Source organism: Vipera berus (genome assembly GCF_964194415.1).
Source record: "Vipera berus genome assembly, chromosome: 3".
Lineage (NCBI taxonomy): Eukaryota > Metazoa > Chordata > Lepidosauria > Squamata > Viperidae > Vipera > Vipera berus.
In genome coordinates, this window is record NC_138204.1 from 182,098,963 (window position 1) to 182,125,856 (window position 26,894).

Genomic DNA, 26,894 nt, shown 5'->3' on the forward strand with positions numbered 1-26,894 from the left:
TATTTTCAGACTGAATCAAGTCACTCAGTGTTCTTAATGCATGTAGATACATATGTGTAGATACCTATTTATTTAAGAAAAAAACTATTCATATTCTACTAATGATTTGTTAGCAGGAAAAAAATATGTCCCATTGGGAGCCCAAACACATTGTAGCTGCATAATATGCAGAAATGGAATTGTTCTTTTTATTTAACTGAATTCTATCACACAATGCATATCTATGTCTTTATAGGCAAACTTTATATCATAGCATAAATTACAGACATTGGAATACTTATTCTGCTAATTAGATAATGTTTTATAATTATTATGCAGTTACTTGGTAAAAAAATTTGGGACCAACATGGTACTGAAAAGAGGGTAATTTCAGGAACTTTAGCTTGACTCAAACTGACATGCTGTGCCTGACTGAGGAGCACCTCTGTACTAATTATCTGTGATAAACCCATCATTATCTATAAAAATGTCACATTCTTCTGAATGCTAATGTATCACTTAAGTAAACATATTGCACATGCCAACTGGTGATAGTGATTAAATTCATGATTTATAATCTCTGTATTTACATTTTCATTGAACAATAAATAGAAAATATAATCATCTATTTTCATTAGAAGCATCTATACTCATTTGACTAATTGTAACATTAAAGAAATACATAACAATTTTAATGACTTGCAGATCTGATAAACGTGAATGTATTATTTTGAATGTAATACACACACACACACACGTATGTATGTATGTGTATGTGTATGTGTATGTGTATGTGTATGTGTATGTGTATGTGTATATATATATATTGTTGTTGTTGTTGTTAGTTGTGAAGTCGTGTCCGACCCATCGCGACCCTATGGACAACGCTCCTCCAGGCCTTCCTGTCCTCTACCATCTTCTGGAGTCCATCTAAGCTCACGCCTACTGCTTCAATGACTCCATCCAGCCACCTCATTCTCTGTCGTCCCCTTCTTCTATTGCCCTCAATCTTTCCCAGCATTAGGCTCTTCTCCAGTGAGTCCTTCCTTCTCATTAGGTGGCCAAAGTATTTGAGTTTTAGCTTCAGGATCTGGCCTTCTAAAGAGCAGTCAGGGTTGATCTCCTCTAGGACTGACCGGTTTGATCGCCTTGCAGTCCAAGGAACTCGCAGGAGTCTTCTCCAGCACCATAGTTCAAAGGCTTCAATTCTTTGGCGCTCAGCCTTTCTTATGGTCCAGCTTTCACTGCCATACATTGCAACTGGGAAGACCATAGCCTTGACTATATGCACTTTTGTTGACAGATATATATATATATATATATATATATATATATATATATATATATATATATATATATATATATATATATATATATATATATATAAATAAAGGGAACAGAAAATAAGACATCCTACTATTAAATACAGTACATTGTGTTGTTTAAGTGTTCCCTTTATTTTTTTTGAGCAATATATATATATATATATATATATATATATATATATGTGTGTGTGTGTGTGTGTGTGTGTGTGTGTGTGTGTGTGTGTGTGTTTTCTGAGGTTTTCGCGGGTGTTTGTATGTGGATCTTTGGTCATTTGGGTTTTTTCCCGCATAGAATTGAAGGTGTAGGAGCAACGTTTCGATGGAATCCCATCCGTCATCCTCAGGCTGGTGGCTTCAGCTTCCTTCTTCTGGGAGAAGCATGTGGTAGTGGCTGTTTGTTCCTCTTTTTTAAACTGCCAGAGGGGGTGTGTTCTGTGGGTGGAGGTGTGCTCTGATTGGGTGGGGGATTAGGTGTGTTCTGATTGGGTGGGAGTGTGTTTTGAATGGTGGGTGTGTTCTGATTGGGTGGGGTTGTGTTTTGAGTGGATGGGCTGGTCTCAGCTGCCAGCCTTAGACCTGAGCTGGTGAGTTGTGCTGCTTTTGTTCGGCTTCGTGTTTGTGGTGGTGCTATGTTTTTATAGTGGGTGTCAGTTTGCTTATTGTGTGGTTTGGAGGGGTTTAAAGTGGCTGATGTTGCAGCTATAGTTAGGTTTCTGTTTTGTGGTTGTGCGTCGTTATCATTGTGGGTTCGGATTTGCTTTTTGAATGGTTGTGTGGTGGTGATGTCATGTGATGTTATCATGAGTTTGGGTCTGGTATCATTCTTGGTGGTTGGGACTCGTCTGTCAATCAAGGCGGGTTTCCAAATGGCTGGTAGGCAAGAGGTATCATCTCGTTTGTTCATGCTGTGGGGGCGTTTTTCTATCTCAATGGCTTCTCTGATTATTCTGTTGTTAAAATGTTCAATTTTGGCGATAGTTTTGGTTTTTTTAAAATCAATTTCATGTCCCGTGGCTTCAAAGTGTTGGACCAGGGATGAAGTTTGTTCTCCCTTTCTGAGTGAGTTTTTGTGCTCTTCAATGCGTGCACTTATTTGAAATCCCATGCCCCACCTGCCCCACCACATACATCGGACAGACCAACAGAAGAGTCTTGGTGGATGTGGTGAAGCTAAAGAGGATTGCACTTGGATTGCATTTACCATTAATACCAAGTCTATATTCTATAATGGGTGGGAGGGATTCCAATAGGACTGTGGTGGCGAACCTATGGCACGCGTGCCAGAGGTGGCACGCAGAGCTCTTTCTGTGGGCACGCGCACTGTCACCCCAGTCCAAGTCTTCAGCTGGGTTTTATAAAACCTTTTCGCTTTAGGCCTCCACCGCCATATGCAAAAAAGGGTTCAATTTCAACTTCTTGCGGGACAAAAAAAGATCTTGCAAAGTTGGAATTCATTGATTGAACTTTTTAGTCCCAACCAGTCTGCCATTACACTGCAGCCATGCCCACCCAATGGGCCATGCCCATCCAATGGGCCACGCCCACCCAATTGACCACACCCACCCAATGGGCCATGCCCACCCAGCACCCACCGATACATAAGTGGGTTTTGGGTTGTAGTTTGGGCACTCAGTCTCTAAAAGGTTTGCCATCACTGCAATAGGAAGTAATGGCAAACCTTCTTCCATTTTGTTGTCAAGAAAGGCCTGAGGATGTGTCCAGGAAACAAGTTTGACTGTCCTGAAGGAGATCTTAACTTTGGCGATATATTTTATCATTAACTCAAGATATATTGGATTTGGACCAAACTGTTGGTGCAAATCAGGCTGATGTAACTGCTTCATCTTAGTTGGATTATTATACATCTTGTCAGGATGTTGGAATGGTAAAGTGAGGATGCCACTTTTTTATTCAGTCCCTATCCTTCATCATATTACCTAAAAAGTATTGGTACCGTGTCTAACAGAAGTTAATGCTTTTCTGTAGAAGATTCTAAAAGAAGCAATAAGATACCAGCAGGGCAATACTATTTTTCACAATCAGAGTGCTCTGGCATCGGTTATTCTGACATTCTGAAAGCCCTATTGGCAAGCGCCTGTAAGTTTGGAAAGGAAGGAAAGAAGACTTTTGCAGAACCAGTTCTTTTCCCAGCTTTGTTTGCTAAAGAAGAACATTTGTGCCAAGGCCGGCATTCATTGTACATTGTATCCAATAGAGGGACATATTGAAGAGCATTAGACCTTCAACACTGAAACATGACAAAAGGCTTTCTTTTGGCCTTTTTCTTCTTTGGAGTTTCCAGTTTGCTGATATTAAAAAGAGACTAGCTTAGAGCTGGCAGGGCACATTAAAGGGATTCCAATTCCAACATCAAATCTCTGTTCTGAGGTTACAATCTTATTTTCCTCCAGCTGTAAAAGAGAAAAATCTGATATATTATATGATCCTTGGAAAATTGTCCTAAGGATAATAAAACTGTAACTGAAAGAAACCTGCCTGACCCAGCAGGAGAATTGCAGTACAGCTGCAAGGACACCAATTTTGGCCAAGATTTTTTTTGGCCCAATACTTTGAAAAACCATTTATCTCTACTACTAATTGAGATTAAGACAATTGTGTGCACATCTTCAAGTGAGCATTGACTCCTGGCAACTGTCTGCAAAATCTTTGCTGTTTTCTTGGCAAGTGTCCTTGAAGATGTCAAAACGGGCTTGTTACTTCCTCCTTGCTAGGGCTGAGAGAGAATGACTGGCCCAAGTTCACCCAGTTGGCCTAAAGCAAGAGTAGAACTCATTGTCTCCTGCTTTCTAATCTGGTGCTTTAACAACTACACCAAACTGGTTCCCTGACAGTTGTCACAATATCAATTACTAATTACTAACCTAACAATTACCAGCAGTTCTTTCAGACATTCAATCAAAAGGGAGAAATGTAAACAGAAATATTTAGACCTTTTCTCACTTAAATACCCAAGAGTTCGGAATCTTTTGAAGGATTATGAACAGCCTGCAAAGACACTGATGGAGCACTGCTCTTTCATTATAATCCTTTAGCATCATTCTACAAGTAGATGATTTATTCAGGTAGATCCAAATGTGGAGCTACGTTTCTCCATCCCATTATTTTGTCTTGCTACAGTTACCAGAAAAATACATCACTGTGTCTTCTGATAAACTCTGCTGCATGGCAACTACTTTGGATAAATTGTGTTATATAAATAAAGTTAATAATAACTGCAATGTCAAGGGGAAAAACAAGGGATGCAAGCGTTGAAGCATGCACAATGATATTAAATACCCTTTTTGTGTGAGCAGTCCAACTTTCACCAGAACATAACATCCAGATTCAATAGATGTCTCTGATAATAATAATTCTACAGGGAGGGACCTAGCCACTGACTCCTTAGCCTTTTGACTAGCACTTATAAAGGCTTCAAAATACTGGACCAATGCTGGAGAATAACATATTTGGACATATTGCTCAAAATTTTATGACATGCTGAATAAACTGAAATTACCTGGTGCATGGCACAGCATATTCAAATGACAGTTCTAGAAAAACAACTGAAAATCAGCTGAGAAGCTTTGCAATTGCTGTCAGTTTTTCTGGGCTTCAGTTCAAGTTGTTTATTTAAAATTTTAAACACTAAATGACTGAAAAGTTTGCTGACAGTGGAACTACTTCTTTTGCTAGGAACCTACAGTATCTGTCTATTAAAATGGAAGAAAAGGCTTCTGGAAAAGGGCTGGCTGTCAGATAAATGTGAAAGGTCTTTCTTAGTGGTGCATGAAAATGGAAGAATATACTCCTTTCGATCAGTACTCCAGTTTTAAGGGGTGGGGAAGTATGAAAACAGACATTATTCATCCTTAAATTTACCTAAGACAGGACTTAGGTAAATTTAAATACCCAGTTCAGGCAAAAATTGGATTATACAAAGCTTTCTGGAACCAACATTTTCATGTAGGTATTGGAAGATTTCATGTTGCTACAAGCCTTGTAGTTTTTAATGTTTTTCTTCTTCCACTGTTGTATAATAACTTGGTTATTTTGCAGGGAAGTGGTGCAAACATGGACAAAAAAGTTGAGAGGGAAATGGCATAGCATCTAATGTATATTATCCACAAATGTTACTTGTAAGAATATATTTTATGAAATGTGATATATATATATATATATATATATATATATATATATATATATATATATATATATATATATATATATGCAAATTATTCAAATTGCTAATAAAGAATTTGGGAGGCTAAGATGATCATTTCGAACTCTTTATGTTCTCATCAGTTAGTCATACCCTTTATCTGAGATTCGATAAAGGGTATGACTAACTGATGAGCAATTTGCAATTTGAATAATTTGCACAATAATGAGCTGTCATAAGTTGACTAGTTCCTGTGGATAAGCCCTGAGCCGGGCCAAAACAGGAATGAAAGAGTTAATTAGCAAGGTCCATTCAAAAAGCCTTGACAAATACTTAAAACATATATATATATATATATATATATATATATATATATATATATATATATATATATATATATATATATATATATATATATATATATATATATATATATATATATATATATATATATATATATATATATATATATATATATATATATATATATATATATATATATATGAATGAATGACTTGGATTTTACATTCCTTTTTGCCAGTGCCTAATCTGTCTATTGTCTAAACGAATATACTTTATTCATTAGGTTTGTAAGCCACACATTAGTAAATCAAGCTGCCTTGCAGGAAACTGGCATATGCACAAGTAGCTTTTGCTGAAGGCCTCCATAGTACCAAAATAAATCTATTTCAAATAAACATAACTTCATTGTCAATTCGACAAGCTGAACTAAATGACTTTTCTGGACTGATTTATGCATTTGTCTGGCACCATTTGCTAAGATCAACCTGGAAGCACTTTCTTCATCATAGGTCTGATTTATACCAGAAAGCTGCACAAAAGAAAATGAGGGTTCTCTATCTTCTTCCTTTCCTTTATTTTTTTTTCCTAGGCTCCTGTTACTATATAACTAGCATATTTGTTTTCTCTAATTACCTTTTCCACGGCTTGAGAATTTTGATGACTTGATTAAGTCTTGCAGTGCAGTTCCAGTCCCTACCCATCTGATTAATTAGCCCAAAGCTTATTAACTTCCAAATTTCAATCAATAAGGCAGTGATGCTTAACAGTACAAGGGCATACTAAGGATAGCACTTTTATTTAAACCTATAGAGAGAGAGAATGGCTAGTCTTTTTCTACTATGTACTTTAAGTTGTTTCACAAGAGTCTTAAAAATGTGGAGCAATGGTGTAATATCAAAAATAGAAAATCCAGGGAAGGATACTTTTGAGGAAAAGATGATATTTCTGTACAAGGAAAATTGTAGCAAGATAGATCCTAACAGTTGTATACAAGTGAAGACAGAATAACTAGTTTAGTCAGAAAGTCCCATTAGAATGCACACAATTGTAATGAGTTACTACCTGCCTATATTCAGAGCTCTGTCAAGGTTTCCTAGTTATTTCAGTGGATGAAAACAGCTGTATGAACGCAGCAGGCTTTTCCAATCTCATTATTTCAAAAAGTCAAAGTGAGAAAACTAAAAAAGGAAGCAACTATGCATCAGAGCAAAGCACAACTTTCCAGAATCTTCTTGATTTCCAAGAATGCCCGTGGATTCCATCTAGACTGCATAGGTATTCCTAGCTCTTGGTTTTCCTGGCAGGTCCCTTTATATAGAGACAAAAGTGTGTATGGCTTACACAGCTCACTTCAGGATGAGACTGAGACTGATATTTTTATATGTAAGTAGGTATGTTCATATTAGACAAATTTTAAAATACTGAAAGCTAATAGTGAAGCCATCAAAAACTGAAAAATTCAGTTGAGAAAATCTCAAGTTCATGGGCAATATATTAGATGGGCGGGGAGGGCGTGGCTTGATCAGCTAATCTACCAATCAGTATTTCAGGGACTTGGATTGTGGCAGAGAGTGTTTAGTGATTAGCTACACTAAGGTGTCCAAAATCTGATCATGTGACTGCAGGGCGGGGGTTGTGGCCACCGGAACTTCACATCTGGGTCATAAATAGCCCTAGAGAGGATGTTCAGAGCAATTGCAAAGCAATCAGCATTAAGTAAAGGTCTACCTGTACTTGTCTTTTTGTTTTTTGACAAACCATAGAGCATGGCTTTTCAACCAGTGGTATGGGTACCACCTGTGGTACATTGGCACTGGCAGGTGGTATGCGACCATCCTAGAAAAGTGGTAGCGGGGGAGGGGAATGAGCTGAACTGGTGGCAGCACTGCACAAGCTTGAGCGAGAGATTGCTGCAGCTGCAGGGCTGTCAGAGCTCAGCAGAAGTGCTAATATCAGCGCCAGGCTCCAGCTGGAGCTCGGCACTGATCCTAGCCCTTCTGCTGAGCCCAGAAGAAGCACCGATCAGCTGGAATGTTGCAGCATCTCCAGGGTCTTGTGATTTACATTCAGATGCTTGGCAACTGATTCATATTTATGATGGTCACAGTGTCCCAGGGTCATGTGAAGTGACCAAAACCTCCTGCAACCACCCAGCAGATGGGGGAAATAAACACCAAACACCCCCCCCCGCCCCATCCCTGCTGCCAATCCTCAACAGAAATGCTCACAACAATAAAAAACTCGGACAGGAGGAAGAGTGCCGCCAGGCGGGCAGGCAGGTGTCTTGCTCGGCTGTGGCTTGGGGGGCACTTTTTTCAGTGCCATTGTAACTTCGAACAGTCACTAAGCGAACTGTGGTCAATCGAGGACTATCTGTACTTCATCAAGTTTTTCACACCTTGCTAGGCGACTGGTGGTATTCGGATGTTGCCATATCCTAAGAGTGGTACAATGGGTGAAAAGGTTGAAAAACCCTGCCATAGAGTTTGTTATGGCCTGTTTTGTAAGGCTAAAAAAGAACCTATAGTACTCTTTTATTATTTTTCCTTCTTGGTGAAGAGGAAGGTATTATACATATCTCTACTTTTATAGAGTAAAAATGATTTCCAGTAAAATATAGTTGGAGGATGGATTTTTGTGGTAAAAAATTTGGTTGTGTTTACACAATACATGGTTTGATAGTTAACTGAACTAAAGTAACCTAATATTTGCATTTGCAAAATATTCTTAATCAAAAGCTAACTCTATTTGTTAACAGCAACCATCATATTTTACCAGCTGAGATTGTAGTAATATTTGCAAAAGTTTTCTACTCTTGCTAATAGAAATTATTTAACAAGAGAGCCCAACAAAATTTCTCTAACTCCTATTTTCTTCTCTGTGGCATTGGGGAAACAGATTTAAAAGTATTCCATGGTAACATTACTTGAAAATAATTTCCAAATATTCAGTGTTACTTACCTTTGTGGCACTGTCTGTGTTAACATTACACTAAGAAACATTCTATAGATTTTTACTAACTAAACTGTAAAATGGATCTCTTTGCAAAGATGAAACAGTATAAATGGAAGTTCCATGTAAGTCAATCTTCATAAATATTCAAGAGAGAGAATTTACATAGGTTCTGCTTGAGGAATTGATATTATTCATACCATAGGATATTTTTCTAGGCCACTTTATTTTGTAGAAATTACCAATATTTTGGAAAATCTAACATTAAGTTACATGAAAAGCAGGAACTAACAAATGCGTTTTTCTAACTCTGATAATCTTACCCATATCTTGCTCACTGATTTCTGCCCTTCAAAATTATTAAGAAATAACCCAGGCTACAAAATGTGATGCGCAGAACTACCCACAGATCTTTGGTCAGATTTCAGTTGTGGTCCTGATCAATGTTCAAAGATTTGCTGATGAACAAGGCAGGTCCAACCATGGCTTGATGGTTTTAAGTTATTTTAATTCTTCTGGAAAGTAAAGTTTGACGGGAGAAATAAAAAGAGGGAAACAACAAGAAATTGTTTATAAGCTCCAAGTCCTGTTACCACGTAAGCTTGTGGGGGGCCTGAATCTCTGTATAATTTATGTTTCCTCCTATGTATAAAAGCTAAGATTAACATTTCACCCATCTGATGAAGTAAACTCTAGTCTGAAGACTAGCTTCTGAATTGGTGGTAAATTAGGATCACACAGAGTGATACTTTCTTGCTTGCTTGAAGTCAGGCCAGAAATGTTGATTAGGGTGTTGATCTTATCTTTATGCTTTGTATCCTTCACATTGTATTAATTTATTTGTAGATAAGGGCTAGCTCCAAATTTTATAGTATGGAACCATGGTGGTGAACCTATGGCACGCATGCCACAGGTGGCACGCAGAGCCCTCTCTCTGTGGGCACGCACACCCAGTCCTACGCCTTCAGCTGGGTTTTATAAACCCTTTTTCCTTTAGGCCTCCACCACCATGTGCAAAAAAAGGGTTCAATTTCAACTTCTTGCGGGACAAAAAAAGATCTCGCAAAGTTGGAATTGACTGATTGAACTTTTTAGTCCCACCCAGTCTGCTGTTACCACCGCAGCCATGCCCACCCAATGGACCACACCCACCCAGCACCCAACGATACATAAGTGGCTTTTGGGTTCCAGTTTGGGCACTCGTCTCTAAAAGGTTCGCCATCACTGGTACAGAACATCAATGAGATGTGATCTTTTTTACTAATTCATTTCACAATGGAATTAAATAACTACAACTTCTCCATCACACTTACAATACATTTTAACAAATGGATTTTAGTGTCCAGAAGACAATAAAATTCCTTTATCCCTCATGTTTCCCTAGGGGATTTGGCTGTAGCTTTTACCTAAGGACCTTAATGGAAGCATCCTAACCAGTGTGAGATTTCTAATACAATGACAACTCAAGGTCATTCCTCTTAAAATGAAACATGTTCAATATCATAACTAGAAAACTAGGTATAGCACACAGACATACTTGAATATGTCAATCAGATTTGTTGCTACTTCTTCAAATATGAAATTTAATGGGGGCATTTATGCTAAAAGGCATTAACAAAATCAAGAAATCAATTTCTAGCAAGAAGCATTCAGAATGAAGAGGAGCAAATGTTCTTCCCATCTGTTTTCTTTTCCTCTTACAGAGACTATAGAAAAATTGCAGAAGGAATGTTACACCAGGTTATTGATGAAAAGTAGCCAAGGGCAAAACTGCATTCCTGGAACACTAGCAAAAAAACTAATAGAGATATTCCATTGAAATATGATTTTAAGTCAACAATAAGCAAGGTTTGTTGCATCACAACTTGGCTTAGGAATTGTAAGATAAAAGACAGTTTAAATTTAAGATGTAAAGAACTAAATGCAACAAGTAACAGCCTGTTAGGTCAAACGCTGCATTTTGATCAGCTGAATGGGTTCTTCCATTCATAAAAGAAGCCTAGTTTTAGTAAAGATTTTTACCAATATTCCTGATGCTTAAAAAATTGTAGTTGTGCTTGGAAATGTTGCATTAAAAATGTAGAAGAAAATTCAGAATGTATTGTAGGACAATAATTTAATATAACCAAATTAAAAGTCATGAATAAGCATTTTTTTTGAGGTTTTCCAGAAGTTCTTCAGGGAAATAATTAAATTTCAGCCTGAAATATTTTATTGCACCTCTACCAGAGGCACACTAAAATAATAATACTAGAATAAAACAACAAATAACAGCAAAGTTGTCTTTAACTAAACAAAAGCCTAGTAAAAATTCTTAGTTCTAGTTTCTGATCTTACTGAATCCCTCACTTAGAAAGAACATAGGAGCTAAGTGAGATGATTACCATGTGTGGATGTGCATGCATGCACACATACACACAACATCCTGGGGCTATACTTGCTAAGTATCTTCTTGGAATGCAACTGCTCCATGGTTCATCTACATATAAATAGGTTAAAGAGCTTCAAAAAAAAATCCATTACAACTATTTATGGAATAATGGCTATTATGCTGCCCAAAAGTCTCTCATCAGGAATGCAAAACAGTTTTGTTTCTCAATTCATCAAGTTGTATGCAACCTCCTGAAATATTTCCAGGCGAAGGAACTCTTGGCTATGGCTACCTGTTGAATTCCAGATGTATTCTCAGAAATTCTGCCACATATCTTTTCTACCATCTAACTAATTATTCCGTAACACTTAGAAATGTAGTGAGTAGTTTCCCATGTAATTAAGAGAAGTAATAAAACAGGGTTCAGTATTCATATTGTAATAATATCTTTCTTGCATAGTAAAGTTATTTTCTATATGCAAAAGGATTACATTTTAAGGTAGGGATTCAGAGTGTCATGACTGTGCCATTTTTAAATGTTCCTAAACTATTATTTTGCAACACCTCTATTCCAGTCAGTTTTGCCTCTGTGGGCACCTTGGCCAATCACACATCTGACAGTTACCACAAGCCATAATAATGGTAAAGCCTGCCCCAGAGACTGAGGGAATCTTTGCATTCATAGCAGAGATAGTTGTGTTGAAGCCAAGAGGAGCGAAGAATGTGTCTGATCTTACCTGTCAATTCTTTTCTACAGAACAGTCAGCTCAGAGAGGTCTGACTCTTAAGCCTAGATAAACCTCTGAAAGATGGAGACAACCACAGGAAAGGAAGGAAATGGTCAGTTTTGTCTTAGGCTTCTTTTGAGGCTAACTCATCATTCCCTCAACTGGAGACCAACCATTATTACAGTCATTGTCATGATTATCTTGAAATCTATTGCCTCTGATTCCAGGCATCTATTAGGAAAAGACCAAAGGCCTTATTAGTGTGGGCAATAAAGCTTAGCTGAGAAGGAAGCTAGTGGGAAGATAAATTAACCTACCTTCTAGCTACACTCCAATCAGCTTTGTTAATTCTGAATGACATTTATTGATATGCTACTTTTTATCACCCCTACTATCAATCTGATGGACACTCTCTTGCCAGACCTTTATAATCATTTTGTGGGCAACCAAAGACTATATATATATATATATATATATATATATATATATATATATATATATATATATATATATATATATATATATATATATATATATATATATATATATATATATATATATATATATATATATATATATATATATATATATATATATATATATACAAGCTTTTCCCACCTAGAGGGCTCATAGCATTGGCTACTATTAACCTGTCTGCCTGCCTTCAAAAAGGCTAATCTGATATACTTGCTTTCAGCACAATTAAAACAAAATAGTTGTTCAGTTTTAAGGATATTTTGTCAGTTAGGAGTTCAAATTAATACTCAAATTATTTCCTATCAATATATTAGCAGCATTGTAAAGGTCCAAAACAATGGTAGAAAAGCTCATTGGTTTTAAACCAAACTATTTAAATAATAAAAAGGATTCTCAAGCTTCAGCATAATCCAGGGTCATTATGAAAGAAAGGTTTCTCTTTGTGTACATTTTTTTTAAAAAACCCCAAATCTATCTTAGCAAATTCACAAGTCTGTTTTTCTTATGCAGAGATGATGAGATCTAAACCTTACTCATGGGGCACTTGGGAAATATCAAATTAAATTTAAAGCTGCTAGTTTTAAAATAACAGCCTGCTGCTTTCAACTGAAATCAGGAAGTTTGTAACTCTGCTTTTGAAGGCATTTTATTTATGTCTTCAAAAAATGATGAATGCTGGAGGAATTTTTAAAATATCAACAAGACCACACATTTTATATCCCACCCTAACAGAAGGCAAGCAGAATGAGAGAAGCTCAAGGTTATGGCAACACAGTAATCTGAAGAACTGAATGCTGAATAATCTGACCAACATCCTTAACTGAAACTACTCCTGGCAGTGGAGAAAGGTGCCCTATTCCTAAATTGCAACACAATGCTAATCAGTTTGGTCAGCTTCTGTGTGTGAAATTGGCAGAGGGTAAAATCACCCTATTCCTGTTGTTTGGATCAGAGCTAAAATCAGGGTGCAATATATTAAAACATAATCCGTTAAGGAAATCTGGTTAAACATTTATCTCTTCTCAAATTATTAATTATATTTCAAATCTTAAATATTTAGCATCCCTACTATAGAGAAAGGGACGCGGTGGCTCAGTGGGTTAGGTCGCTGAGCTTGTCGATCAGAAGGTCGGCAGTTTGGCGGGTCAAATCCCGAGTGCCGCATAGCAGAGTGAGCGCCTGTTACTCGTCCCAGCTTCTGCCCACCTAGCAGTTCGAAAGCACGTAAAAATGCAAGTAGAAAAATAGGGACCACTCCGGTGGGAAGGTAACAGCGTTCCGTGCGCCTTTGGCGTCTAGTCATGCTGGCCACATGACCACGGAGACGTCCTCGGACAAGCGCTGGCTCTTCGGCTATGAAACGGAGATGAGCACCGGCCCCTAGAGTCGGAAACGACTAGCACGCATGTGCGGGGGAACCTTTACCTTTACCTTTTTACTATAGAGAAGTTGCAGTGATAAAAAGAGTGATTTGATAGCATTAAGGTTACCAAAACATCACATAACTTTCTACAATAGTAGAAATTTAATGGTTTTCTGAAATGAATCTGTACCAGATCTCATAGATTTGATATCCTTATAGTCAACATCTAAAGTTTACCTTTACTATTAAATGGATTTCTATAGAAGTGGTCTCTTTGAGCTGAGCTAATAATCTTGTTCCTTCAGAACTCAGATAAAGACTATAAGGAATTACTAACTTACCTTATTATTGGCCAAGCTAAAAAGCCAATCACATCTTAAATGTTTCAGGAGAACTACCATATACTGCCAATTAAAGGAAAGCATTTAATCTATTGTGATTGGTTTTTAATGACTGAACACAGTTACCTTTGACCTAAAGTATAGAACTATTCTCCAATTGACCCTTGTTTTGCTCCTTGTAGATACCTCTAAAATTATGACTGAAAGTCTCTGTGTGATCAATACTAATATGTTTAACTAATGCATTAATAAGACTTCTTTACAGACTAGCCTTTGAATTTACACCACCAGTGACCCTGCCACATATGAGTAGAATGTTTTAGAGCCTAGTATGGATGTTAACTGACAACAATGGAATTAGAAGATTAGGCTATGCCAAACAGCAGCTTTTGGTATAAGTATTTATATACGGTAATAATTCCTTGGGGGGCAAGAAGAAAACAGTCCTAGAAAAAGCAAGCTCACCATCTGCCATTGTTGTAAAGTCATCTGTTCCACATTCTTTTAAGCAGTGGATGGAAATAAAGAGAAACCACTAAAGCACCCATTTCTCAATGCACAACAAATAACAAGCGTGAAATAAGAGGCAAACTAAATTGTTCTGAAATGGAATTCAAAATGAATTGGAATAATATCCCTTAGTCCTGGTTCAGATGCCTTCACAGATTCAAACATTTCGCTGTGCAAGCTTTTTCATTCTCTGAAGTTAAGGACCTACATTGCTTGGCTTGTTTTTAATTTTTATTATTCCAATTTTTCTTGTACTATAGAGGAAACAATAGAATGGGCTAGTTTATAAACATCAGGCTTGGGTAGTAAAGATGAGAACCACAATAGCCTCAAATACTATACAGAACAGACTTTCAGCTGAACTTTGATCAATCAAGGGATGCTTCTTCTGTCACCCAAATTGCCAACAGCTGCCCTGAAAAGACATCTGCTACAACAGAGGTACCCAACCTTTTGGGCACCAGGGACCGGTTCCATAGAGAGAGGTTTTTCCATGAACTGGAGGGGGTGTGGTTTTGCGTGCTGCCTGCATCCCGTGGATGGGGCTTTGCTTGTTTGTGCGGACCAGTTGATGGCATGCTGGAGCCCCCTACTGGTCCACCAACCAGGGGTTGGGGATCCCTGTGCTACAGCAAGGAAGGAGAATTTCAGAACCAAAAACTGTTTCTGACGTTAACATATCATTGGAAATAGATCCTTTGAAAAATAAAAGTATTGTAACATGTATAATTGTTTCTCAAGGTAATTGTATTAGGGAAGGGAAAGCTTTATCTCAAGCTTCTCCCTCCTAGTGACCTCCAAATATATTAGATCTCATTTCCAATCCTTCACAGCCACTGTTAACCATAATATCGTAGTCTAGTTGGTTAGCGATTAAAGGAGTTGAACTCCAACATACCAGGAGAGGACAGGGAAGGCTATATTATCACATTTGTGACAAGCAAGCTCAAATCTCTTTGGCTCTTCTTTGTGCTGAATGAACATTTAGAGAAAGAACCTTTTTGATTTTTCTTGGCAGATCTGCCCTTAAGTTGAGCAGGAGATTCCTAAGCAACTCTGAGGAGATAGGTTTCTTTTATTATGACCATGAGGAAGAAATAAGTGCTTTTCATTAAAGGAAATGCTTGAAAACATGAAACTGATACCACCACCATAATTTTACTCTATCACTGCTTCCCTCTGTTATAATGGCCTTTGCATTAGGCAGCTTGCTGGGGAAATCACTGATGTCCATTTACTTTAGTAAAGATTGTTATTGAATGGAAGCTGTAATGGGTGGGTGGGTGGGTGGGGAGGCGTTTATGATCCTACTCGACTAAGAGCTCAGAGCCCTGTCTTAGAATAGTCTTTCTCTCCACCTTGACAGCTATTAGAGAATCAATACAGGTAATATGTCAGCAGTGGTCAGCACTCATGTAAACAGTAAGGTGAGGCTGAAATGGAAACTGACAGGTAGCCACTTAGAAAGAGTCTGTGAGTCAAACACATTGAAAAGTGAAGCTCCTTGAGGGACCCCCACCAGCAACAGCAGCAGGTCCCTTGCTGCTCTGGGGCAGGAAATTAGAGGGGAATCCAAAGGCCAGACACCCTTCCAACCACACAAGGCATTAGTGACACACACTCCTCAAACAAAAAAAAAGCAACCTTACATCCCAATGATTACAGACAGACCAGCAGTGCAACTCTGTCAATTTCAGAGGGCTTTTAGGATACATCCAGGTCAAGTCTGTGAAGATGAGGTGAAGTAGCTGGGAAACAAAGAAAAAAAATTGGCCTCTTGAGTGAATGTCTTAATGCTGGATGTTTTGAGGTTGCTACTTCTGGCTATAATTTAAATGCAGTTCTTTACTAGGTGACCTTGCTGTTCTCAGAAACCTAAACAGGGAAAAGTCTAGTTGGTTTACGCTTGGATAAGAGACTGCCAAAAATATCAGGAATGACAGGTAGATTGGAAATTGACCTTTTCCTCAAAAAAGGCAGTAGTCAAAACAATTGCAATACTGTATTGTTTTCACAAAAAGTACAAGGACATGTTGAGAAAGATCCAGAAGTTGAACAGGATTCCTGGGAGACTCTGCCTTTTATTATTCATCTATTTGTAAAGTAGGTGCTGTTGGAAACTTTTAAATTTAAAGGGAGTTGGAGAGCCTTGCCCAGGCTCTGGATATGAATGAGGATAGGACCAAAATCCAATTGCAAATTGTAAGGGCTGTTCAGACATATCTGCAGAGTATGGTTTTAAAAAAAGAATGACAGTTTCACCATTGCAATTGACGTTCCAGCTGTGTTTTATATGGATGTACATAAAAATCATGTGGCACTATAATTGCCCTATTATGGCCACCATCTCACATTTTATCATTTGCTGCAGACACCCCTTGCAGTTCCATACACTGCATCATCATTCTGCATTTCAAATACATCTTTTTCCATATTTTCATATACTTTCACAACCAGACCTTGTGGGAAAAATGGCTCCCACTCACATGTGCAAACCTGTCTTTTGGAAACTGCAATACAAGAATGCTGATTACTTCAGCTCTGAATAAAGTCTATTGGATTGAATGGTTTTCTTTGTTTAATGAGCAGTTTGGTTTAATCAATATTTGTTTGCTGCATTATCTGTAACTCACTAATCTCTTGGCTGCTTCCTTCTATTCCGTGGGGAGAAACAACTCTCTTCTTTTTCTTTTTCCCCTCACCCCATTCCATTAAGTACAGTAAAGCAAGAGCTATTGAAAAAAAAGGTGGGGGAGAGGAAGAAAAGGTTAGACCATTTGGTGTCATGCTGGAATTAGCCAAAGGGTAGCAGATGTTAACTCTAGTTGCTTTTGTTTCAGCCTGAGCTTTAGGACCATATTACTGTTCTATTGTCATTCACATTACAGGGGAACCCATTCCTCTCCATTTAAAGCCCAATGACACTTTTGAGTTTCCCAAAAGCCTCTCCTTGTTTCTGTTTAGAATACTCCCCAATCAACATTTAAAATACTCTTACAGAGATCATGCAAAGCAAGTGAAATCAATTAGCTAGTCCTGCAGGTTGAATTTATAGTGGTGACCTTCTGCTGGATCTCTGTCAACCTTCTTCAGTTAGAGATGAGTCTTCTAAGCAACGTATTTCCCCTCCCAAATAATGGTGGAGCTACAATTCCCATCATTTTCATCCAGTAGGAATACTAATTATTTTGGCTGAGGTGCATATAAATGCTTGTCTAACCATCTGACAGGCAAGTCTTAGACAAAAAGAAAACAAAGACCCTCAAATAATACATGATATGTATTGCTAAATAGAGACTAATAATAGAACGTAGTAATAATATCTTAATTTCATGTAGCTCAGAAGTTTTCTTCATAAATTCTTTGACATTTAGTCATTTGCTATATTTATATCCTGTAGTTTCATATATTTTAAATCGTATTTAATATGATTTTTAAAAATTTACAGAAACTGAAATTGGAAGATTTGTATAATCTGCCTGTCTCTATCATCTGTCTGTCTGTCAGTCTGTCTGTCTGTCTGTCTGTCTGTCTATCTATCTATCTATCTATCTATCTATCTATCTATCTATCTATCTATCTATCTATCTATCTATCTATCCATCATCTAGTTAAATAAAGTTTATCAATGGCCTAGTTAAATAAAGTTTATCAATGCTGAATATTAGTTAAGAAGATGCCAGGAGGCAAGAATCAAGACATGGTTGCATAATTAAGATTACTATCAACAAAAGGCCCTCTCTCTAGTGTTCATATGCCTCATCTTTTTACAGAAAGGCTCTAGAGCAGTGATGGCAAACCTTTTGGGCTCAGTGAGTCAAAAATTTAGAAAATATCTAACTTGGCATGTCACACACACTCTTCTCCAAACAAAAAAGAAGCCATTCTCTATCTAGGCCATCCTGAACAGTGGCATAGTAGGAGCATCAAGGCTGGGCTGAAGTTGAGACCCAGCCTTGACTCCAGACCTAGTACTACTGCTGCCACTCAAAAAGTCTGTATTGCACCATTCAGTTGCTCCCATAGCCCAGCAGCCCTCAGAATCTGCTGTGCATTGCTTACTTTCAGGTAGTGTTCTCTTACTGTTGACAGGCTCCTACAGCCTACCCAGGTTGCATAAGGTTTTTGTTCTTGAAGCAGCTTTGAAGAATGCTCTTCTGTGGCCTCTGAAGCCTCTGAAAACCATTCAAAAGAACACCCCACACATGCAATTTTCAGAGGCACCAGAGGCTGCATAAAAGCACACCCCTCTTGTGCATTTTCCAAAAGATCCAGAGGCCACACAAGAGCATACCATATCCTCATGCAGTTCTGCAGCATCCAAAAATGCTGCGAGAATGGGGTGTGCTGTCAAGAAGAGTTTTGTGATCAGGTATCAGTGAATTCTGGCATATCACCCAAAACATTGTGGTGAATCACTTTTGACACGCATGCCATAGATTTGCCAACACTGCTCTAGATATTTCAAGATCTAAAATAGGAAAAGGCAGTCTTTCAGATATCTAATTTGAAACAATTTAGGCCTTTTGGGATTGGAGTAAATACAGCAGTGGTATAATGTGATCAAAATTTCCAGAGCAACTAGTATTCAAACCATTTTGGGGAAAAAACATTGCAATAGTCTAAACAAAACTACCCAATTTTGTGAAGGTGCATTCAGACTATCATAATAGGAGTTTCCGAAAACATGAAAGGATGTCACAAAGTAGAGAATGTGGGTTTATGTTCTTCCTTACATACAAGGGTAAGTCAAAAACCAATGGGTGAAGCTTAACAGAAAATCAAACATGAAATAAGGAGAATTTGTCTAACTGTGAAAACTATTAAACAGTGGAACAGCTCAATATAGTAGCTAAATGTCAACCTCCTAGCTGGTGATTTCCCAACAATATTTGTCTAGTCTGAGTTAAATCTCAGTTTGTTGACCCTTGGTAGTACTTGTTCAGGAAACCTTTTGCCTCACTTGCCTCTGATGAAAAAGAGAGATAAAACTCTGACTGCCCATTGGACTAAGTGGGAAGCTTGGGCACATGACCAGACTGTATTGGAGTGGCTTCTCTCTTTTCACAGACCCACTGCTACTACTTGATTTACTGAGGAGCACAGAAAGATGAAGCAGAAGAGATGCCTAGAACACCATTGGAGGGAGACCCATGTCAGGTTTGACCTACCACTGTGTTTTTGCAAAGAATATCAAAAAGGAGATTGTTTTATCATTCTGACTGCCTCTGTTCAGTGTTGCCCAGCAACTGTTTAAAGTGGCATATTCCCTTTTAAGAAAATATGATAATCATTGCCACTGTGAAACATTCTGAGACTGACTGGCTGACATAATTGTTCAGATTTAAAAAGGAGTTGGACTTCACATGTACAATGCCAATGGATAAGACCGGGACTTAATATTATTTCATTTTGTGAAGCCACTTCCTACAGTATTTGTATTTCTGTTCCTCATTATTGGTTATAGCCTCCTGTGGGATGATAATCAGCACTACTTTGACAGAGAGAACTAGCAATACTTTGGAAAAGAGAACCAGTTTGGCCTAGTGGTTAAGGCATGAGACTTGAAAGCAGGAGACATGACTTCTGTCTTAGCCATGAAAGCCAGATGAATGACTTTGGACCAGTTACTGTCTCAGCAAAACCCATCTCACACGATTGTTGTTGTAGGAAAAATAAAAAAGAGGAAGATGCATTGGATATGTTCTCCACCTTGAGTTATTTGTAAAAAATAATAAAGGCAGTGTATAAATTAATAAAATGTTCCCATCACAATTGTGCCTTCCACTCCGGAAACAGTTGCTTAACTCACCTACTGTATGCTTCTGTTTCTAATCTTCCCTATTTGGAAAGGTTATAGAGAAAATGGTGGCCCTGCAACTTCAGGAAGCCATAAACAAACTAGATTATTTGGGCCCTTAGCAATCAGGTTTCAGGCCAGGATATAGCATGCTCACTTGTGGATGGCCTATGGAAAGATTGGGATTGGAAGAGTGCAACCCTCCTGGTCCTCAACCCTTCATCAGCTTTCACTAGCATCAGACAAGTATCCTATTGAGATGTTTCTAAATGATTGGTAACTTTTGCAACAGTTCTCCTTCCTGATGGGGGGGGGGATCTGCTGGAAGCTTCTATTATATGGAGTGCCTCACCACTTATTTTTGACATCTGCATAATAGTGATGGGGCAGGTCAGCTCTGGTATCATCGATATGTCAATGAGATAGTGACCCATTTCATCCCTGAGCCAAACAGGTTTTGTGCCAGAAATGCTAGATTCAGTGCCTGGAGGGTATGGGTATAGATAGGTAAGAACAGATTCAGACTGAGTATCTCCAAGATGGAGTGGTTTTGGGTTTTGTGCACTAACAATTCCAGAGAAATGCCAACTTTGAATGGAATTGTACCCCCATTTACAGGGAATTTGAAGATTGAGGATTTTCCTACTTACGTTGTTTTTGCTCATAGGGCAGATAACAGTTCTGGCTAGGAGCACTTTCGCAGTTACATAATGTGCAGCAATTGCTTTCATTCTTAGATGAGATTCTAGTCATTCACACAACTTGGACTACTGTAATGTGTTCTACATGAGACTTGCCTTGAAGAATATTAGGAAGCTACAGCTGGTTCTGAATGCAGTTGCCTAGGCAGTGATGGCTGCATCCCAGTAACTTTTGGTAATCTAATTCAGGGCTTTTCAACCCGTGGTAAGTGTACCACTGGTGGTACACAAGCACCTGACTGGTGGTATGCGGCGTCGCCTTCCTCCCCCCGCCTCCCCCCACTCCACTCCTTCCCAGCTCACTTGCTGCCAGAAAACATGCTGCTTGGCCGCAGCCTGCAGGAACCCTACCAAGGGTGAGGCCCCGCCCTCCCCAGGGAGTCATTATGCAACAACTTCTTCTCGTGCAGGATCCATGTCACCCTTACCCCCTTACTTCAGAAGGGAGAGTGTCTTGCTTGTCTTCCTCCCCCTCCATCCAGAAAATAGAGTGGGCCCTGGAGGAAGAGGGTGCTGCCCGCTATTATACAGGGCCTGGCCAGGCGGAGGCTCCCGGCTGAGCCAGGGCGCTCCCCATGCTGTTCCAAGGACTGTAATCAGCGGCGGCGGCGCCTTGCAGCCACCACAGGGCAGAGTGCAAACAGCCAGGAGGCCGCACCAGCCCCTTCAGCCATAACCGCCCCTTCCCCCTTCCCTGCAAAACCGGAAGAGACACCTCCCTTTGTGCTCTGCTCACTCCCCGCTGAAAATGTTTAGTTTGGATCTGGGGCCCGCCAAGGAGCCAATCGGCTTCGTCAAATTCCTGCAATGGGTAAGTGAGCGGTTGTGGCTGGAGGCGCCCAAACAGCAGGGCCCCAGTGAGCTGTGCAGCAGAGCCAGGATGCCGCGCAGGGCCTGCAGCCAGAGTAGGCTACCTCGACCCCCTCCCTCCAAAAGGGTCAAAAACAGAATGCAAAGGAGGCAACCGGGGAGGAGGGAATGTCACTGCCAGACAGCTGGGAACCCTGGTATCTTCTCCCCGCCGCCGACCAGCTGAAGGTCTCAATGGCTCGCCCCGGCGCCGCTGAACAGCTGGGAGCGCCAGTATCTTCTTTTGCCCAGTTTAGCTCCCCCGTTTGCATTTTCCCCCCTATCTCCCACCCTTCCCTTCCCGTTGTTCTCCCCCCACCCACCCACCGGATTTATAAACAGACATGGCCTCCGGGCTGCAAAGTTCCTTCTAGGTCCATATTATGGCTTTCCCACACCCTAATCCTCTGGCGGTCTATTTTTGGGACTTTTTCCTCTCCCTCCCCACCCCCGCTGCATACTGTAGTTGTGCTGTGTTCACACAACTACAGAAGCCACATGCCTAAGCCGCGCAATCTGCGGTGAGAGGTCCCGCGGTTCCAATGGGTCACTCTTAAATCCACTAAAAATTCTGCCTGAAATGGTTGGGTTTCCGCCCCCCAACACACAACTGACCTCTTTCCCAGGAATACCAGATCCAAAGTGCCCGTTACATTGGTGAAGGAATCCAGAGGCTTATAATAAGAGGTCTGGGGCTAATAGCTGAAAATGTAAGTTTATGGGGGGGGGGGGAAGAAGAGCAAAATGGCACCTGTTTTCTACTGCCACCAGATGGTGTCCCCTTTCAAGGGAAGAGACCAAAACCTGCGGCAACCACCCAGCACACTGGGGGGGGGATAAAAACCCACCCCACCCCACCCCTGCTGCCAATTCTCAACAGAAATGCTCACAGTAATGAAAACCTCGGACAGGAGTAAGAGCTTGGGCGGGCGGGCAGGCAGGTGTCTTGCTCGGCTGTGGGGGGCACTTTTTCAGTGCCATTGTAATTTCGAACAGTCACTAATCGAACTATTGTAAGTTGAGGACTACCTATACTTCATTTTTTTTCGGTCACGTTTTTGACACCTTGCTAGGCGACTGGTGGTACTCTGATGTTGCCATATCCTAAAAGTGGTACAATGGGTGAAAAGGTTGAAAAGCCCTGATCTAATTAATAAAACTACAGGAGCTGCTATACTGCTTCTGGGATCCAATGGGCTGGTTGTCAGTAGAGACCTGCTTGGCTCCAGATTGGTCACCTGATAAGATTGCTTTCTTTCATATAGCTCTACCTATTGAATAGGGACAAGTTTCTTCAGGTTTTCTCTTTTCCATCAGGGAGGGCCTCAAAGAGAAGGAGGACTCTTTCAATAGCCAGCCCCAAACTTACAATACCCTTCCCTGCAGAGATTTTATCAGCTCCATCCTTCCTGACGCAGTGGCTCAGTGGGTTAGGATGCTGAACTTGTCAATCAGAAGGTTGGCAGTTTGGCGGGTCAAATCCCAAGTGCCGCGTATCAGTGTGAGTGCCTGTTACTTGTCCCAGCTTCTGCCAACCTAGCAGTTTAAAAGCATGTAAAAATACAAGTAGAAAAATAGGGGCCACTGCGGTGGGAAGGTAACAGTGTTCCGTGCGCCTTTGGCATCTAGTCATGCACGCCACATGACCACGGAGACGTCCTCGGGCAAGTGCTGACTCTTCAGCTTTGAAACGGAGATGAGCATCGGCCCCTAGAGTTGGAAATGACTAGCACGCATGTGCGGGGGAACCTTTATCCTTCCTGAGCTTCAAGAAAGCCATCAAAACTACTTGTCTTTTTGGAACAGGAATGCTTTGATTGGCAAGCACCCTATTGTTATTCATAGGCTTCATTCTTTTATTTTGGTACTTTTCATACTTTTAGGTATTTTTGCATCGTCTTTTTATTTATGTTTTATATTGTTAGCTGCCTAGAGCAGGGAGAAATTATTCAGATACTTTTAAAATAATGCCTACAATTAACAGGATGTCTACAGCAACAGAATTGAAGGTGGTTGGGAGGTGTATGCATGCGGCAGGACTAACATTGTCTTGAAACAAAGAATCCCCCCTTTCACTCCCAAAGGGAAGAAATTGTAGGCATCCCTTTCTCAATCTACAGTAAAACAAAAGTGGAAATAGCCCAAGTTGTTTGGCATTTTGCAAGCTGTCTCATCCCATGTCCAAGGAGGGAAATAGAATGGGGATCTTGAGAATTTACTATTATTCTAATATCAATATTCTGCACTTAAATTGAAACATATTGACCCTCTGGGATCAAGCCAGTTCAAAGAGTAGTGCATTCAATTCTAAGCATAAACATTCAATAAGTGGATATATGAAATGAATATCTGATTTGGCTACAAACACTTGTATTTGTTTCCAAGCTTAACAGGGCAAATGTTCATTATTTAGATGATGTCCTGTTTGCAAGTATGAGAGCAGCCATATATTGCAGAAGCACATTTCCAACCTTTTATCAATTAATTGAACTGAGGGGATTTGTAATCCTAGAATTAAAAAGGTAATTGCAATAATGTTATTTTATCAGACTTGTCAATTCAGTTATGCTTCAGATGTTTTACACTATTAAAACCCCATTATTACTACCCACTAAAGGCTCCAATGGGCGATGGTTACTGTTATGTATTGGGCTTGTGGTATTACACCATGTGTGTTGCTGGGAGAGCAATGGCTCTTCAGCAACCCAGACAGGCCATCTCCGGTCCTGCAATTGGTCAGCCCCAGGCGGCAAGCGCAGGTTCAAACCTACTGGCTGCCACCTTAGGGCTAGGCTATATATTGTGGCTGGGTGCGGCCCAAGCTCAAGTACAGTTCCAGCAAGAATAAAAGAATGAGTTTCTCTGTACTCAGCCTTGTTTCATCATTCCTGCTCACCAAAGCCCACGACTTAACAGTTACCATGCAATAAATGAGCCTAAATTCATGGCAAGGATAAAACTAAATGTATAATACAAATTCTACTTGTATGTAGATGTGTTGGATTAGAAAATGTCTGCAGATCTTATAGTCATCTTGTCCTCTGTAAGACTCTCATCTTCATATCAAAATCTAGCAAAAATTGACTCCATGAAGGAACATCCCTAACTGTATCTCTTGAGAGGCCTGGATCCAAGTCAATGAACCTATGGGCCCATATGAAGATCTTTTACTTCTCTACATTAAAAAAAATCAGTAAATAATACTTTCAATTAATAATGTTACAACAGAATCCTTTATGTAGTTACATACATTTTTATAAGCATTGTTTGTGTCAACAAAAATGACATATTCATTTTCTGTCAATTTGTGCACAACAAATCTAGAGAATGCCAAATTATAGAAAGCTGGTTCAGTCCTGATAAAATGGAATTTTCACATTCCTAGGCTGCTTGTCAGAAGTCAATTAAAATATATTTTAATGTTCATACATGAAATGTCATCCATATAAATCTTTCAGTAGAATAATTCCTTGCAAGAATTTTCAGACAGTTGTGGTCCTAACAATGTGTAATTTTACTAATGATGTCAAGAAAGAGACATAGAAGATCAAATTGAATATTTTAATTATTTTGTATCCTGTACCTTCAGCACTCAAATGCTCTCAGGAAGAAGGCTAAGAAGTAAAAGTAAAATGCTTAGCAAACAAAACATGGAAAAAGCAAAACAGAAACACATCAGCATATCTTTAAAAATCAAGGAAAGATAGTTTTAGCAGCTGTATTCTGAAGTAAACAACTATGAATATATTCTTAATCATCACTCTGCAAGCATATTATACCAGCTCAGTGCAAAATATTTTGTAGCTACACATTTATAAGTACAAATACACAAAAGCAGCAGCATAATGCTAGTACACATTTTTGTTTCTTAAAAATTGTAGTTCTATTCAGTTACGTCTTTTGTTTTACAAGTCTTAATATTCATATAAGAATTTTATAAATACATCTCTGTATAAGATTGCAACCATCAAAACAGCAGGACCAGCATAATTTCTGATAAACAACAGAAAAGTTAGTGCAAACCATTTGGTACCGTATTTTCCAGCGTATAAGACGACCCCCTACATTTCCTGTTAAATTATAGGGTTTGGGCTATACTCGCAGTATAAGACTACCCCTCTTCCAACGCACACCAAATAAAAATTAAAAAACATCAGATTTGATTTTAATATGGTAATTTTAATTCAAATGCTTATGACATGCAGGTACTTAGTAGGAAAACTGTCACTTATAAACATAAGGCTGTTTGTCATCAAACATGTAAATATAAAACAGTGCAAGTGGATCAAACTTTTCCTAATTCACTCTAAAGCTTTCCCTGCGCAAATGGGAGATCCGCTCCAGGTTTTCCAGCCAGCCCGCCCAGTTTCTGAGTCAAATGTGTCCTTAGAGCTAAGCAGCTGCTCTGGCTGCTGCATTCCCCACCTGCCTTTCAAGTTGGGATAGACTGCAGCTGCTCTTCAACTTTAGAAGGAAAGACGCCCAGACCCCAGCCTGTAAAAAATCACAGACTGCAGCTTCTTCTCCAATTGGTCCTGCTTTCCCTGCGCAGACAAAATGGGAGATCCGCTCCAGGTTTTCTAGCCAGCCCTGTCCCTAAAGTTTCAGCACCCGGCGTATAAGACGACCCCTGACTTTTGAGAAGATTTTCATGGGTTAAAAAGTCATCTTATACGCCGGAAAATACGGTAAATCATTCCTAAACATAAATTTTTTTGATTTCAATCGTCAGCTAAGAATCAAACTATATTTAAACAATTCTCAATCCTTATCTGATCCCCATTGTTTCCACTTGTGCAAAAGACAATACACCTACTTGGCTGAAATAAATATTTCAATGTTTTAAAATAACATTCTTCATAACAACAAAATTATCTTCTTCTGCATTTTAAAATGCAAGCCATCTTTTGCTGTAAATCCCTGTATACATATTTATTCACTTTGGAATCATTGTTCTACTATTTATTTTCATGACTGGATCATAATATTGCTATGACTGATTAACAAATGACAATCACTCACTTCCCATTTTTTGT